Source organism: Phacochoerus africanus, chromosome 9 (genome assembly GCF_016906955.1).
Source record: "Phacochoerus africanus isolate WHEZ1 chromosome 9, ROS_Pafr_v1, whole genome shotgun sequence".
NCBI lineage: Eukaryota > Metazoa > Chordata > Mammalia > Artiodactyla > Suidae > Phacochoerus > Phacochoerus africanus.
The window spans coordinates 66,351,085-66,366,789 of NC_062552.1; the positions used below are offsets into that span (position 1 = coordinate 66,351,085).

Consider the following 15,705-nt stretch of genomic DNA (forward strand, 5'->3'; position numbering starts at 1 on the left):
GTTCCTAGTCGGATTCGTTAACCACTGCACCACGACAGGAACTCCAACATTCCTTTTCTTATGTTATCTTCCATCATGGCCTATCTCAAGAGATTGGACATAGTTCCCTGTGCTGTACAGTAGTACCTCATTGCCCATCCATTCTAAATGTAATACTTTGCATCTACCAACCCCAAATTCCTAGTCCATCCCACTCCCCCAACGCCCCTTTGGCAAACACAAGTCTGTTCTCTATGTCTGTGAGTCTGTTTCTGTTTTGTAGATAGATTCATTTGTGCCATATTTTCTTTATTTATTTTTATTTTTTCCATTGTAGCTGGTTTACAGTGTTTTGTCAATTTTCCACTGCACAGCAAGGTGACCCAGCCACACATGCATGTATATATTCTTTTCTCTCACATTATCATGCTCCATCAAAAGTGACCAGACATAGTCCCCAATGCTATACAGCAGGATCTCATTGCCTATCCATTCCAAAGGCACTAGTTTGCATCTATTAACCCCAAATTCCCAGTCTATCCCACTCCCTCCCCCTTGGCAACCACAAATCTGTTCTCCATGTCCATGATTTTCTTTTCTGTGGAAAGGTTAATTTATGCCGTGTATTAGATTCAAGATATAGTGATATAATATGGTATTTGCTGCAAATGGCATTATTTTGTTCTTTTTATGGCTGAGTCCTATTCCATATATCTATATATCTATATATCTATATATATATATCTATATATCACATCTTAATCCACCACTGTGTTGGTGGACATTTAGGTTATTTCTATGTCTTGGCTATTGTGAGTAGTGCTGCAATGAACATGTGGGTGAACATGTGTCTTTTTCAAGGAAAGTTTTGTTCAGATATATGCCCAAGAGTGGGATTGCTGGGTCATATGGTTGTTCTATGCATAGCTTTCTAAGGTACCTCCATACTGTTTTCCATAGTGGTTGTACCAATTTACATTCCCACCAACAGTGCAGGAGGATTCCCTTTTCTCCACACTTTCTCCAGCATTTGTTAATTGTGGACTTATTAATCATGGCCATTCTGTCTGTGTAAGCTATTTGTACCATATTTTAGATTCCACATATAAGCGATATCATATGGAATTTGTCTTTCTCTTTCTGACTTAACTTCACTTAGTATGAGAATTTCTGGTTGTATCCATGTTGCTGCAAATGGCACTATTAAATTCTGTTCTGTGGCTGAATAGTATTACATTATATATATATATGTTCCATATCTTTTTAATCCATTTATCTGTCAATGGACAAACAAGACGTAATAGGTTGTTACCATGCTTTGGCTATTGTGAATAGTGCTGCAGTGAACATAGGGGTGCAGGTATCTTAATGAATTATAGTTTTGTCTGGATATATTCCCAGGAGTGGGATTGCTGGATCATATTGTATTTCTATATTTAGTTTTCTGGGGTCCCTCCTTACTGTTTTCCATAGTGGTTATACCAATTTACATTCCCACCAACAGTGCAGGAGAGTTCCGTTTTCTCCACACCCTCTCCAGCATTTGTTATTTGTGGACTTATAAATGATGACCATTCTGACTGGTGTGAGGTGGTACTTCATCATAGGTTTGATTTACATTTCTCTAATAATTAGTGATATTGAGCATTCTTTCATGTGCCTGTTGGCCATCTGTATGTCTTCTTGGGAGAAATGTCTATTTAGATCTTCTGCCATTTTTTCAGTTGGATTGTTTGTTTTTTTGTTGTTGTTGTAGAGTTGTATGAGTTATTTGTATATTTTGGAAATTAAGCCCCTGTGTGTTGCATCATTTACAACTATTTTCTCCCATTCTGTAGGTTGTCTTTTCAGGGTTTTTTATGGTTTGTTTTGTTTTGCAAAAGCTTATAAGTTTGATTAGGTACCATTTGTTTGTTTTTATTTCTATTGCCTTGGGAGACTGACTTAAAAAAAACACTTGTATAGTTTATATAAGAGAATGCTTTGCCTATATTCTCTTCTAGGAGTTCTATGGTGTCATGCCTTATATTTAAGTCTTTAAGCCATTTTGTGTTTATTTTTATATATGGTGTAAGGGTGTGTTCTGGTTTCACTGATTTACATGCGGCTGTCCACTTTTCCCAGCACGACTTGCTGAAGAGGCTCCCCCCCCCCCTTTTTTTTTTTTTTTAGTTTTTTTAGGGCTGCACCTGCGGCATATGGAAGCTCCCAGGCTAGAGGTCAGATCCAAGCTGTGTCTTCAAATATGCTGCAGCTCCCAGGCTAGAGGTCAGATCCAAGCTGTGTCTTCAACATACGCTGCAGCTTACAGCAACACTGGATCCTTAACCCACTGAGCAAGGCCAGGAATCAAACACGTGTCCACTAGTCAGATTTGTTACCACTGAGCCACGATGGGAACTCCTGACTTTTTCCCATTTTATATTCTTATCTCCTTTGTTGTAGGTGTCTGGGTTTATTGCTGGGCTCTCTGTTCTGTTCCATTGATCTGTATTTCTGTTTTTGTACCAATAGCACACTGTCTTGATTACTGTAGCTTTGTAATATTGTCTGAAGTCTGGGAGAGTTACACCTCCTACTTTGCTTTTTTCCTCAGGATTGCTTTGGCACTTCTGGGTCTTTTATGGTTCCATATAAGTTTTGGGATTATTTCTTCTAGTTCTATGAAAAATGTCATGAAATGTACCCAGTATTTCTCATCAGCTCTCTCTTTCTAAGACCAGACAAGCACCCTTCTTTATTTCTCCTATAGCACCTCCCAGCCCAATTCTTAGCATAAAGTAAATGGCCAAAAAATATTTGTTGGATTGGTAGTTTCTGTTGTGGCTCAGCAGGTTAAGGAGTCAATATTGTCTCTGTGAGGATGCAGGTTTGATGCCTGGCCTGGCTCAATGGGTTAAGGATCTGGAGTTGTTACAGCTACAGGTAGTTTCAGATGCAGCTCGTATCGAGGGTTGCTGTTGCAAATGCAGCTTGTATCCAGGGTTGTTGTTGCAGATGCAGCTCAGATCTGGTGTTGCTATAGCTGTGGCATAGGCTGCAGCTGCAGCTCCAATTCGACCCCTAGCCCGGGAACTTCCATATGCCACAGGTACAGCTGTAAATATATATAAAAAAAAAATTGTTGGATTGGATTGAATAATAGCATTAATAAGTACTCCCTCAGCCCTCTCTTTGCAGTTCCCTTTGAACTTCTCCAGTGCAGGAGACAGTATTGTGTTCCAGGCATTATGCTAAGCACTTTACATGTATTGTCCCATTTATCTCCTCACCAATCTTATGACAGTGGTGCTTTATTTTACCCATTTTATAGCTGAGAGAACTGAGGCTTAGAGAAGTTGGTCTCTACTATTCAAGCCTCAGAAAATTCTTTATATTCCATAATTAAGTCCTGAAAAAGACTATTCAGTAAATTTTATGCCTAGTTATGAATATACTGATCTGTGATTTCTATTTGAAAGCCAATTGTGCATGTATTTAACAACAATATTATTGAAGTATTATTCTTCAGGATATAGAGGAATGTGCTGTAGAATATCTGAACAGAAAATACAGTACTCCTGGAGTTCCCATTGTGGCTGACTAGTATCCATGAGGATGTGGGTTCGTCCCCGGACCTCGCTCAGTGGGTTAAGGATATGGCGTTGCTATGAGCTGTGGTGTAGGTCACAGATCCTGTCTTGTTGTGGCTGTGGGAAGGCCAGCAACTGCAGCTCCAAATCAACCCCTAGCCCAGGAACTTCCATATGTTGCAGGTGTGGCCCTGAAAAGAAAAAAGAAAGAAAGAAAGAAAGAAAGAGAGAAAGAAAGAACAATCCTCCTTACTTCTAAGATAGTTTTATATTCTCATTTTAAAGTTCTGAAATCAGGATGGATATAGCTTATTGTTGGTGTAAACACTTACTACACTGCCTTTTTTGTTTCTCTCAAATGCTGCTGGTGCCCCTTAGAACTGCAAAAATACATTATGTCAAAGACATGGCCCATGCCTCTGCCTTCCCATGGTCTATAAAAGAATGTGATGACAATACATATACTTCATAAAGCTGGGCCAACATCCTCTTGTCTTCCAGGAACTTGCTGGCTTTCTGCCATACTTATACATTTACAAAATGCATCTGCAGAGTTCAGCACTTTTGCTTTTGAGAGGTTGAAGCACTTTAGAGACTCTGGTTAATATTCTGTAGTAAACAAAGATAAAATATACGGTCTCCTATATAACAAGGAAAGGACCATTGATTTTACTGGAAAAGACCATATTTCTCCTCATATAGTAACTTAAGCATATTAAGTCCTATTGTCATTATCTTCAGCATCACCATCTCTATCACCATCACTGTGATGTTCATAATCATGATGTACCTTGTGGGGGGAAAAAGCCCAACACCCCAGGGTTCCTTCCAGAGTTATCATTGTTAAAGTAGAAGAACACATTTTAAAATTAATTATGAAGATGAGACCTTTGGGAATGACTTGGCTGGCCTGGAGCCTGTAAAGAAAGAGCTAAAGTGCTCTACAAGAAATACATGAGGGCGTTCCTGTCGTGGCTCAGTGGTTAAGGAACCCAACTAGGATCCATGAGGATGCGGGTTCAATCCCTGGGCTTGCTCAGTGGGTTAAGGATGCGGTGTTGCCATGAGCTCTGGTGTAGGTCGCAGACACAGCTCAGATCCCAAGTTGCTGTGGCTGTGCTATACGCCGGCAGCTGTAGCTCTGATTCGACCTCTGCCCTGGGAATTTCCATATGCCGCAGGTTCGGCCCCAAAAAACAAAGAAAAAGAAAAATACTGCCAAGAAAACAAAAAAACAAGCCACGGACTGGGAGAAAATGTCTGCCAAAGACGTATCTGGTAAGGGACTATTACTCAAAATATACAAAGAACTCTTAAAAACTTAACAATAAAAAAATAAACAACCTGAGCAAGACAATGAAACTACTCTGTATGATACTATAATGGTGGATACCTATCATTATACATTTTTCCAAAACCGTAGAATGGACAACACCAAGAATGAACCCTAGTGTGAACTGCAGACTCTAGGTGGTAATGATGACTCAGTGCATGTTCATCATTTGTACCAAATTTATCGTTCTGGTGGGGGATGTTGATAATGGGGAAGACTATTCATGTGTGGACTCAGGCACATATAGAAAATCTCTGTACCTTTCCCTCAATTTTACTGTGATCCTAAAACTGCTCTTAAAAAATACATTTTAAAAAGATCATTTGAGGAAGTGAGGTCTGAGAGGTTAACTAACTTTCTCGGAGAAAAATAGCACATCTGTGATTAAAATATGGCTCCTGGGACTTCTGCTTTCTGTCACAATGGAGTAGCAGGAACTAAGTTTTCTGCCTGCCTTAAAAAATTGAAAAACTGAACAAAAATATTTGAAACAACAGTTTCAAATTCAGACATTGGGGAGTTCCCGTCATGGCTCAGCAGTAACAACCCCTGACTAGTATCCATGAGGACTCAGGTTCGATCCCTGGCCTCACTCAGTGGGTTAAGGATCCAGAGTTGCTGTGAGCTGTAGTGTAGGTTATAGATTTGGCTCAGATCCCACATTGCTGTGGCTGTGGCGTAGGCTGGCAGCTGCAGCTCTGATTCAAACCCTAGCCTGGGCACTTCCATATGCCACGGATGTAGCTCTAAAAAGAAAAGAAAATTCAGGGAGTTCCTGTTGTGGCTCTGCAGTTAACAAACCTGGCTAGTATCCATGAGGACAAGGGTTCGATTGCTGGCCCTGCTCAGTGGGTTAAGGATCCAGCATTGCTGTGGCTGTGATGTAGGCCGGCAGCTGCAGCTCCGATTTGACCCCTAGCCTGGGAACTTCCTCATGCCTCTGGTGCAGCCCTAAAAAGACCAAAAAAAAAAAAAAAAAAAGTACAGACATTGGACAACATGCAGCATAGCACAGTCATAAAAGGAAATGATAAAAGGTGTGGCTGTAAAAAGAAAACCAAAATATACCAGGTCAAAAGAGAGCTGTAGGGGCTATGTTAGTATCAGACGAAGTAGATTGCAGAGCAGAGAACATTAGCAAGAATAAAGAGGTTCCTTTCATAATTGAGTCACTTCCTCAAAGGACAATCTTAACTGTTTATACACTTAGTAACAGAGTTTCAAAATAAAATGAAGCAAAAAATGGTAGAATCGCAATGAAAAATAGACAAATCCACAATTACAGAGATTTCAGCATCTCACAATAATTGATAAAACAAGTAGACAGTCAGAAAAGCTATGGAAGACTTGAACAACACTATCAACAAATGTAACCTAATTGACACTGGGCTGGGGATAGAACACCTCAGCAGTGACCCAAGCCACCACAGAGACAATGCCGGATCCTTAACCTGCTGTGCCACAGTGGGAACTCCCACATTCTTTCTTAAGGACACACCGAACATTTATCAAAATAGACTTATATTTATTCTGGGCCATAAAACAAGTCTCAATATATTTTAAAAGATTCAATAATACAAAGTAATTCTATGACCAAATAAAATTAAATTAAAAATAGATGACAGATATTTGAAAAATGCCCAAATATTTGGAAACTAAGCTGTATTCTTCTAAATAACACGTGGATCAAAGAAGAAATCCGAAAGAAATTATAACATGTGGCTTAATTTTTATTTCCATTAAGTGAAACACATTTACTCCTCAAATGCTAATTTATTCTTCTTCTTCGAATCTATTTTCCTGTCGAATCATCATGCAGAAGCAATCTTGTTATGATTCTTTAAGGTTTAATGTATGTATTTTATTTCTGGAGATCTGTTTTATTTCCCTAGTGAGCATAACTGTTTTATAATGAGATGTCTTTGTATACTGGATTTCCAGGAATTGAAGCCCAACTCAAATCAGTGTTACTAAAAAGGAAGATTTGTTGGAAGAATCCTGGAATAGCTGACAGACTTGAGGAATGCCATGTATAGTAGTTTCCTATGGCTGCTGTACCAGATTACCACAAACTTGGTGGCTTAAAACAACACAAATTTAATATTTAATATTTTGGAGGTCAGAGATAAAAGAGTCTCATGGGACTAAACTTTAGGCGTCCGTAGGGCTGCATTTCTTCTGGAGGCTCTGGGGGGGAATCTGTTTCCTTGCCTTTTTCAACTTCTAGAGGCCAGACACACTCCTGAGGTCGTGGCCCACTTCTTCTGTCATCAAAGCCAGCATTGTTGGGCCAAGTCTTTCTCAGACTGCCATCTTCCTGGTTCCCTTCTGCCTCTGTCTTCCACTCACTTATGAGGACACTTAGGATTATATTGGGCCCACCCAGTATAACCCAGGATAATTTTCCCATCTCAAAGTTAACTGATTAGCAACCTTAAGTCCATCTGCAAGATTAATTCCCCTTTGCCAGGTAAGGTAACATACTCACAGGTTCTAGAAGTCAGGACACGAATCTCTTTGGGGGCCGTTATTCTATTTATCACACCACGTAAATATAGTTAGACTTAGAAACATGCCATGCAGTGTCATCTGTAATGAGGACAAGAAGCTGTAGTCTGTTTCTGAGGGCAGCTTTGGGCAACTTTGCTTAAAAAAGAACTTGATATCTTTAGAGTGTCTTTGGAGCTACAGAAAGAAGTTTCTGGAGTTCCCGTCGTGGCGCAGTGGTTGACGAATCCGACTAGGAACCATGAGGTTGCGGGTTCGATCCCTGCCCTTGCTCAGTGGGTTAACAATCCGGCGTTGCCGTGAGCTGTGGTGTAGGTTGCGGACGTGGCTCGGATCCCACCTTGCTGTGGCTGTGGCGTAGGCCAGCAGCTGCAGCTCTGATTTGACCCCAGGCCCAGGAACTTCCCTATGCAGCAGGTGCAGCCATAAAAAGAAAAATTTATTTATTTGTTTGTCTTTTTGCCTTTTCTAGGGCCGCACCCACGGCATGTGGAGGTTCCCAGGATAGGGTTCTAATTGGAACTGTAACCGCCAGCCTACGTCACAGCCACAGCAACATGGGATCCAAGTCGAGTCTGCAACCTATACCACAGCTCATGGCAACACTGGATCCTTAACCCGCTGAGCAAGGCCAGGGATCAAACCTGAAACCTCATGGTTCCTAGTCGGATTTGTTAGCCACTAAGCCATGACCGGAACTCCAAGAAAAATTTATGAAACAATGAAATAATGAGCCAATTGATACAAAAGCAATTATCAAATAAATATATTAGTGGAAGACATTTTTGCACTCGTGCTTAATTTGGGCCTTTTTTTTTTTTTTCCTTTTTATGGCCTCACCTGCAGCATATGGAAGTTTCCAGGCCAGGGGTCAAATTGGAGCTGCAGCTGTGGCCTATGTCACAGCCATAGCCACACCAGATCTGAGCCACGTCTGTGGCCTGTCACTTGCAGCAATACCAGATCCTTAACCACTGACCCAGGCCAGGGATTGAACCTGCATCTTCATAGAGACAGTGTCGGGTCCTTAACCCAGTGAGCCACAATGGGAACTCCAGTTTGGGCATTACTGACGTATCCAGCCAGTGCTACAGTTCTTTGGTTCACTCAGCAGAAGCTTCAGTATAATCTTACCTTCCCTTCCTTCCACACAATACAGGAGTTAGTAGGAGGTCTCCCTCTTCCAGTTACTATTCTTAGGGTCATTCTAGCGATTCTTTTTTTTATTATTCAATGAATTTTATTACATTTATTGTACAACAATTATCACAACAAAATTTTAAAGCATTTCCATTCCAAACCCTCAGTGCATCCCCCCACCTCCCAACCTGTCTCATTTGGAAACCATAAGTTTTTCAAAATCTGTGAGTCAGTATCTGTTCTGCAAAGAAGTTCATTGTGTCCTTTTTTTAGATTCCACATGTAAGTGATAGCATTTGATGTTGGTGTCTCACCATCTGATTGACTTCACTTAGCATGATAATTTCTAGGGCCATCCATGTTGCTGCAAAGGCCATTATTTCTTTCCTTTTAATGGCTTAGTAATATTCCATTGTGTATGTATACCACAACTTCTTTATCTACTCCTCTGTTGATGGACATTTAGGTTGTTTCCGTGTCTTGACTATTGAACATAGTGCTGCAGTGAACATTGGAGTACATGTATCTTTTCAAGTCATGATTTTCTCTGGATAGATGCCCAGAAATGGGATTGCTGGATCACATTATAACAATTCTGAATTTTCTTTTTTTCCCCAGATTACCTGATGTTTAGCTTTCCAGTCTCAAGACCAGTCCCCAGTATTCAAGGTTGGCTTAGGCACTTGGCTTGGAGTCCTCTATTCTAACTCAAAGTAATGTCATTATCTTTGATCTGCTTATCTCCAGTGACCTTTGCCTCCACTCACTTTTAGCCACTCCCTTCCATGGTTGCACCCTGGGAACTCCTACCCAGTTGGAACAATAGATTGCTCAGTGCAGGATCTGAGCCATGTCTGCGACCTACACCACAGTTCACGGCAACACAGATCCTTAACCCACTGAACAAGGTCAGGGATCAAACCCAGAGCTTCTCTCTCTCATTCCACTTTCTGGCCACAGCATTCTGTTCTTCTTGCTCCCTCATTCAGTTACTCTCCTGGCCTCTGTTTGAGTCTAACTGCTATAATAAACAAATTAAAATCTCTGTGGTTACATTAGTTAGCCATTGCTATCTAATAAACCACCCTAAAATGTATTGCCTTAAAACAGCAGTTATTCATTATGAACACAGATTTGCAGATCAGCTGAGTGTGGCTGAGCTGAGCTCTGGATGAGCTCATGGCAGTGGCAGAGACAGATGAGTGCAAGTGGAAGCACAAGCCAGGTCTTGGACCCTAAGCGCACTAACAGTCACTTCCCCTCACGTGTTATGGACCAAAGCAAGTCACATGGTCATGCCCGAAGTTAAGGGGCCACAAGGTACAAGGGATGGTGGCATGAGTGTGGACCCAGGGAGAGTGGAAGCATTGGGGTGAAAAATACAGTCAACCATAGTAGCTGAACACAATTAAAGACTTCTCTCTCTCATTTCACAGTGCATCCAGTATGATCAGCAGGGGAATGCTGCTCTACCCAGTCATACCTCAACCCAGCCTCCTTCTGCTGTGTGGTTCTCTCATCTCTCTGGGCTTTATCATTCTCTGTATCCAGCTGGCAGAGGTGGAAAGAGAGGCAAAGTGTGCATGATCACGGAGGCAGGCCGAGTAATGACCCCAAGGAGGTCCTCATCCTAATCTCTAGAATTGTGACTGTTACCTTACATTGCAAAAGGGACTTTGCAGATGTGATGAGGGTCTTAAATTGGGTAAATTTTCCTGGAATATCTGAGTGGGCCCTAAATGTAACTACTAATGTCCTCATAGAAGAGGGAGGCAAGAAGGTCAAAGGAGGAAGAAATAAGCATATTTGAAGATCAAAGATGCCGTGATGTGAGGAAGGGGTCAGAAGCCAAGGAATGCAGCAGGTAGGCTCCAGAAGCTAAAAAAAACAAGGAAATGGATTCTCCACTAGACCCTCCTGAAGGAACCAGCCCTGCTACACCCTGACTTTAGCTAGTGAAACTGATTTGGGACTGATGGCCTCTATCATTAAGATGATACATTTGTATTGGTGTTTTGTTGTGGGGTTTTTTGGGGGGTTTTTTTTTTGCGTTTTTTTAGGGGGGGTGGCCACACTCTTGGCATATGGAAATTCCCAGGCTAGGGGTTGAATCAGAGCTATAGCTGCCAGCCTACACCACAGCCACAGCAACGCAGGATCCAAGCCCCATCTGCAACCTACATCACAGCTCGTGGCAGTGCTGGATCCTTGACCTACTGAGTGAGGCCAGGGACAGAACCCACATCCCCATGGATACTAGTCAAATTCATTTCCTCTTCGCCACAACGGGAACTCCTGTTTTAAGTGACTAAGTTTGTGGTGATTTGTTAGAGAAGTAATAGGAAATGAATACAATTACACAAGAGGTTTTTCAGGGGCAGACGTGCACATCATTTTTATTCACATCGCATTGAACCCAGTCACACAGCCACTCCTGTCTCCATGGGGTCTAGGGAATGTAGTTTCTTCAATGTCCAGGAAAAAAAATAGGAAGAGGGTTGGGTGACTATCTGGCCATTCTCCTCCATAGCCCTTCACGTGAGCATCCAAAATGAGGATCCCACCACTCAAACCAAACATCTTTTGTGCTTCACCTGCACCAGGCTCCTGCCCCATACCAGATCATTACAATTATTTCGGCCTCAGACATGAAGTGAATCCTGTCAGGGGTGATTGTGATTTTCATCAGGATTTCTGAGACCCTCCCACACCAAGTTCATACAGTGTCCCCATTCAGTTAAATGCAAGAGGACAAAAGAAATACCTTTAATGATTTAGAATTTAGTGTATGCTGCCAAGATGCCTTTAAAACGAGGATGCACATGTTCTGACTTTCCTTTTTAGAAACTGCAAGGCAAAGGAAATTGTGTAAATAGCAAGGTCAGAGAAGTGACTGAAAACTGTGGTTGTAGAATATAAAAGAGTAAATAATTCAGTATCTTTTCTGAGTCAACAAGCAGAAAGAAACCTCAAGAGGTCATTTGGCCCAACTCTCTGCTTCTGGGAAGACAGATGGAAATCACCCCAGATGGGGTGTGGGGCGGGGGAGACAGGGAGGTGTCATCCGTTCTGTTTCAAGATCGTTAAGCACGGAGAAGGTTGTAGAGACCTTTTCAAAGTTTTGTCTGAGTCCTCAAAGTCAATGTCCAGTATCTGCTAGGTGCCTTATCCATGGAAGACCTGCTGGCACCTAGCTCAGCTGCAGGGTGGAGAAACTCTGGGTCTCCATCCTAGCTGAAGGAAAACTAACCCTCAAGCCTCCTCTCTGCCTGGTGGGGCTGAACTGCTAGGTTAGTTGGGCCAAGGCAGGGGTTGAACCCAAGCCACAGCAGTGACAACACCGGACCCTTAACTGGGAAACTCCCAGGAGGCAGCCTTCTGAGTCCTAAAATTAAGAGCAAGAGTATCTCCCAGGTCAGCACGTGCCTCAGTGCATCTGAAGCCCCGATTCTCTCCAGACCTAAAGTCTGAAGAGAGGAAATCAAGACCCACGTGATTGTCCATACACTCCTCTCCTCTTGCTTCCCCTTCCCTGCATCAGGGCTGAAAGTTGCTGACAATCCTATATCTCTGTTTCCACCTCTACCCCAAGGCAAGATCTTAGGGGCAGGCAGGAAAGTCTTATTTCCACTGTCATGGGAGCTCTATGTTATAACTTCTTCTACCAGCCAAGAGTCCTGCAAGGGATCACTCTTTTTTACTCTGAGGCAGTAAACCTCTAGACTGAGGCCAAAGATAGAAAGCTAGGGAACACAATTTAGGGATGTATTTCTTTTTTTTTCTTTTTATTTATTTTATTTATTTATTTATTTATTTATTTTGCTTTTTAGGGCTGCACCCGTGGCTTATGGAGGAAGTTCCCAGGCTAGGGGTCAATTGGAGCTATAGCCCCTGGCCAACACCACAGCCACAGCAATGCAGGATCTGAGCCATGTCTGCGACCTACATCACAGGTCACACAACACAGATCCTTAACCCACTGAACGAGGTCAGGGATCAAACCCACATCCTCATGGATACTACTCAGGTTTGGGAAGCCACTGAGCCACAATGGGAACTCCTAGGGATGTATTTCTATTCAGTGTCTTGATATTTACAAAAACAAGTCCTATTTCACTAAGGAGTGGCAAAGTTCTGTCTGACTCAAATCTTTGCACATGAAGTCGTTTTAACTTTTTTTTTTTGCTCAAAGTCAGCCTTGCATTGTGTTTCCCAGCTTTTTAATGTTTTAATTTTATACTGTATCCAACTGTCAGTGAAAAGTTCCCACAGTATATCTTGGAGAGCATTTCATATCTATTCCCCAGCTTTTAAATTCCATTTTATTGCAATTTGGTTAAAACTCTCCATTAAGGACTCCTTACGGTGCTATTGCTGTGGTGGACTTCTTTCTGCCCTCAAAGAGATTTAAATCCTTTGGGACTTCTGCTGGCCTGGGTTCTGCTGGTTTTAGTTCTGTGTTATCCCCATCCTCAGCCTTGAACTTTTTTGCTTTGTAAATGAACCCTCTTTGACTCTTAGTTGAGTGTGACATCTGTTTCCTATTAGAATCCTGACTGGTAGACAGGAAGTATGTGGCTCCACTGCTTTAACTCCTGTGGCAGATGGCTAGCTAAGTCACGCGCCCTTCTGAAGTGCAGAGTTGCTGCTGCTCAGCCAAGAGGTTACTGTCATTTCCCAGACCCCTTGTGTCAGGAGGAGTCACGTGACTGAATGTGAACAGAGGAGGTGTTTCTGCTGCCAGGCCTGGCCCACTAAAGCCTCCCACTTGATCTGGGCCTTCCTGTGCCCTTGTTCTATAGCATCTGAGCCTTCTGGGCAGGCATTCCTAATCATTTCGAGCCATGGATAACTGCATCCCTTCCCAGAATCTCTCTCTCTCTCTCTCTTTTTTTTTTTTTTTTTAACTTTGGAATAATTTTGGATTTACAGAGAAATTGCAAAGATAGTGTCTTTGTTATTGGGGCTATCACAGAGTATCATAGACGGGGTGGCTTATAAACAACAGAAATTTATTTCTCATGGTTCTAGAGGCTGGTTAGTCCAAGATCAAGGCGCCAGCAGATTTAGCATCTGGTGAAGGCCTACTTCCTCAGCGATGGCCATCTTTTTGCTGTCACCTCATGTAGCAAAGGATGAGGGATCTTTTCAGGGCCTCATTTATGAGGGCACTAATCCCATTCATGGGAGACCCTAGTCACTACCCAAAGAACCCACCTCCTAATACCATCACCTTGGGGGTTAGCATTTCAACATGAATTTCGAGGGGCGTAAACGTGCAGTCCATTGCGATGGTTGAATTTCTGTATATTCCCCACTTGGTTTTAGTTTCTTCTTCTTCTTCTTTTTTCTTTTTTTAGGGCCACACCCTCAGCATATGGAAGTTCCCAGGCTAGGGGTCCAGTTGGAGCTGTAGCTGCCAGCCTACGCCACAGCCACAGCAACTCAGGATCTGAGCCACGTCTGCAACCTACACCACACTTCATGGCAACACCAGATCTTTAACCCACTGAGTAAGGCCAGGGATGGAACCCTAATTCTCATGGATACTAGTCAGGTTCGTTAACCACTGAGCCACTACAGGAACTCCTAGTTTCTTCTAATGTTATCAGTTTACATGACTAGGGTGCATTTGCTAAAACCAACATAAGTACAGTATTATTAAGTAAACTCTGGACTTTATTCAGATTTCACCAGTTTTTCCATTAATATCCCTTTTCAGTCCCAGGGTCTAATTCAGGATGTCTCTAGTTGTTATGTCTCCTCAGCCTTCTTTGGTCTGTGACGGTGTCTCAGTCTTTCCTTTTTTCATGAATTTGATAGGCACTTTTGAGAAGTACTGGTCAGGTATTTTGTGGAATTCCAAAATAATGTTTTACATGCGTAAAATAAGATATAAAGGAAAACAAATCATATCAAAATATAGGTACCATTTTTCTAATACCTATATAGGAATTTTTAAAAATTGTGATACAATAATATATGTGTGGAGTTCCCGTCTTGTCATAGCGGAAATGAATCTGACTAGGAACCATGAGGTTGCGGGTTTGATCCCTGACCTCGCTCAGTGGGATAAGGATCCGGCATTGCCTTGAGCTGTGGTATAGGACAGCAGCTCCAATTGGACCCCTGGCCTGGGAACCTCCATATGCTGCAGGCGCGGCCCTAAAAAAGCAAAAAAATAGATATATGTGTGTGTGTGCGCACGCTTTTTTTTGTCTTTTTTTTTTTTTTTTTAGGGCTGTACCCATGGTGTATGGAGGTTCCAAGGTTAAGGGTCGAATCAGATCTGTAGCTGCTGGTCTACAACAACACAGCCACGGCAATGCAGGATCCTTAACCCACTGAGGGAGGCCAGGGATCGAACTCATGTTCTCATAGATGCTCGTCAGGTTCGTTAACCAATGAGCCACAATGGGAACTCCAATATATGTGCCTTTACTTTAATACATTATGTAACTAGATTTAGTAACTATCTTAACTTTGAAATAGTGGTGAGTATACACATTATTTTGAGATTCTGTAACAACTATAATATAACATGAAAATACCTGTGAGTTGTCTTGGTGGCAGTCATGGGTACCACTAATACTACTATGATTTGCTGCCTATAGTAAAGGCTAGAGAAAATAGAGATGTAAATTTTTTCCCATCCAAATTTACAGATTCTCTGAATTCTGCGGTCTCGAGGACTGTCCTAAAAGAGATGGCAGGACCACAAGATGGGACCACAAGATACTGAGTTCCTGAGTATCTGCATATATCAGAGACTCCACCCTCAGACTCTCTTCCGTTGCCAAACACACTTTGCCTAAGTAAGAAATAAATCCTGTGAGGTTGCACCATTGAAGTTTGGGGTTTATATGTTAAAGCAGTTGGCATCATCTTAACTAATATGACTCTTTTTTAAAAAATTGAATTATAGTTCATTTGTAATGTTGTATTAATTTCTGCTGTACAGCAAAGTGATTCAGTTGTGCGTATGTATTCTTTTCTAATATATTCTTTTTCATTATGGTTTACTACAGGATATTGAAATAGTTCCCTGTGTTACACAGTAGGACCTTATTATTTATCCATTCTATATATAATAGCTTATATCTGCTGCCCCAGAACTTCCAATCCAGCCTCTTCCCCACCGCCTCTCCCTTGGCAATCACAAGTATGTTCTCT

At 41.9% G+C, this 15,705-nt stretch overlaps 1 long non-coding RNA gene across 1 annotated transcript in view; it reads left to right on the top strand.

Annotated features, from left to right (window-relative positions):
- The window catches only part of LOC125135300 (uncharacterized), a 38,806-nt gene extending 23,427 nt beyond the window's left edge, over positions 1–15,379 (top strand). Inside the window, exon 3 of the long non-coding RNA XR_007136941.1 lies at positions 15,198–15,379. This is a non-coding gene — a long non-coding RNA (uncharacterized LOC125135300). The remainder of the gene's footprint in view (positions 1–15,197) is intronic.
- Positions 15,380–15,705: the final 326 nt, after the last annotated feature.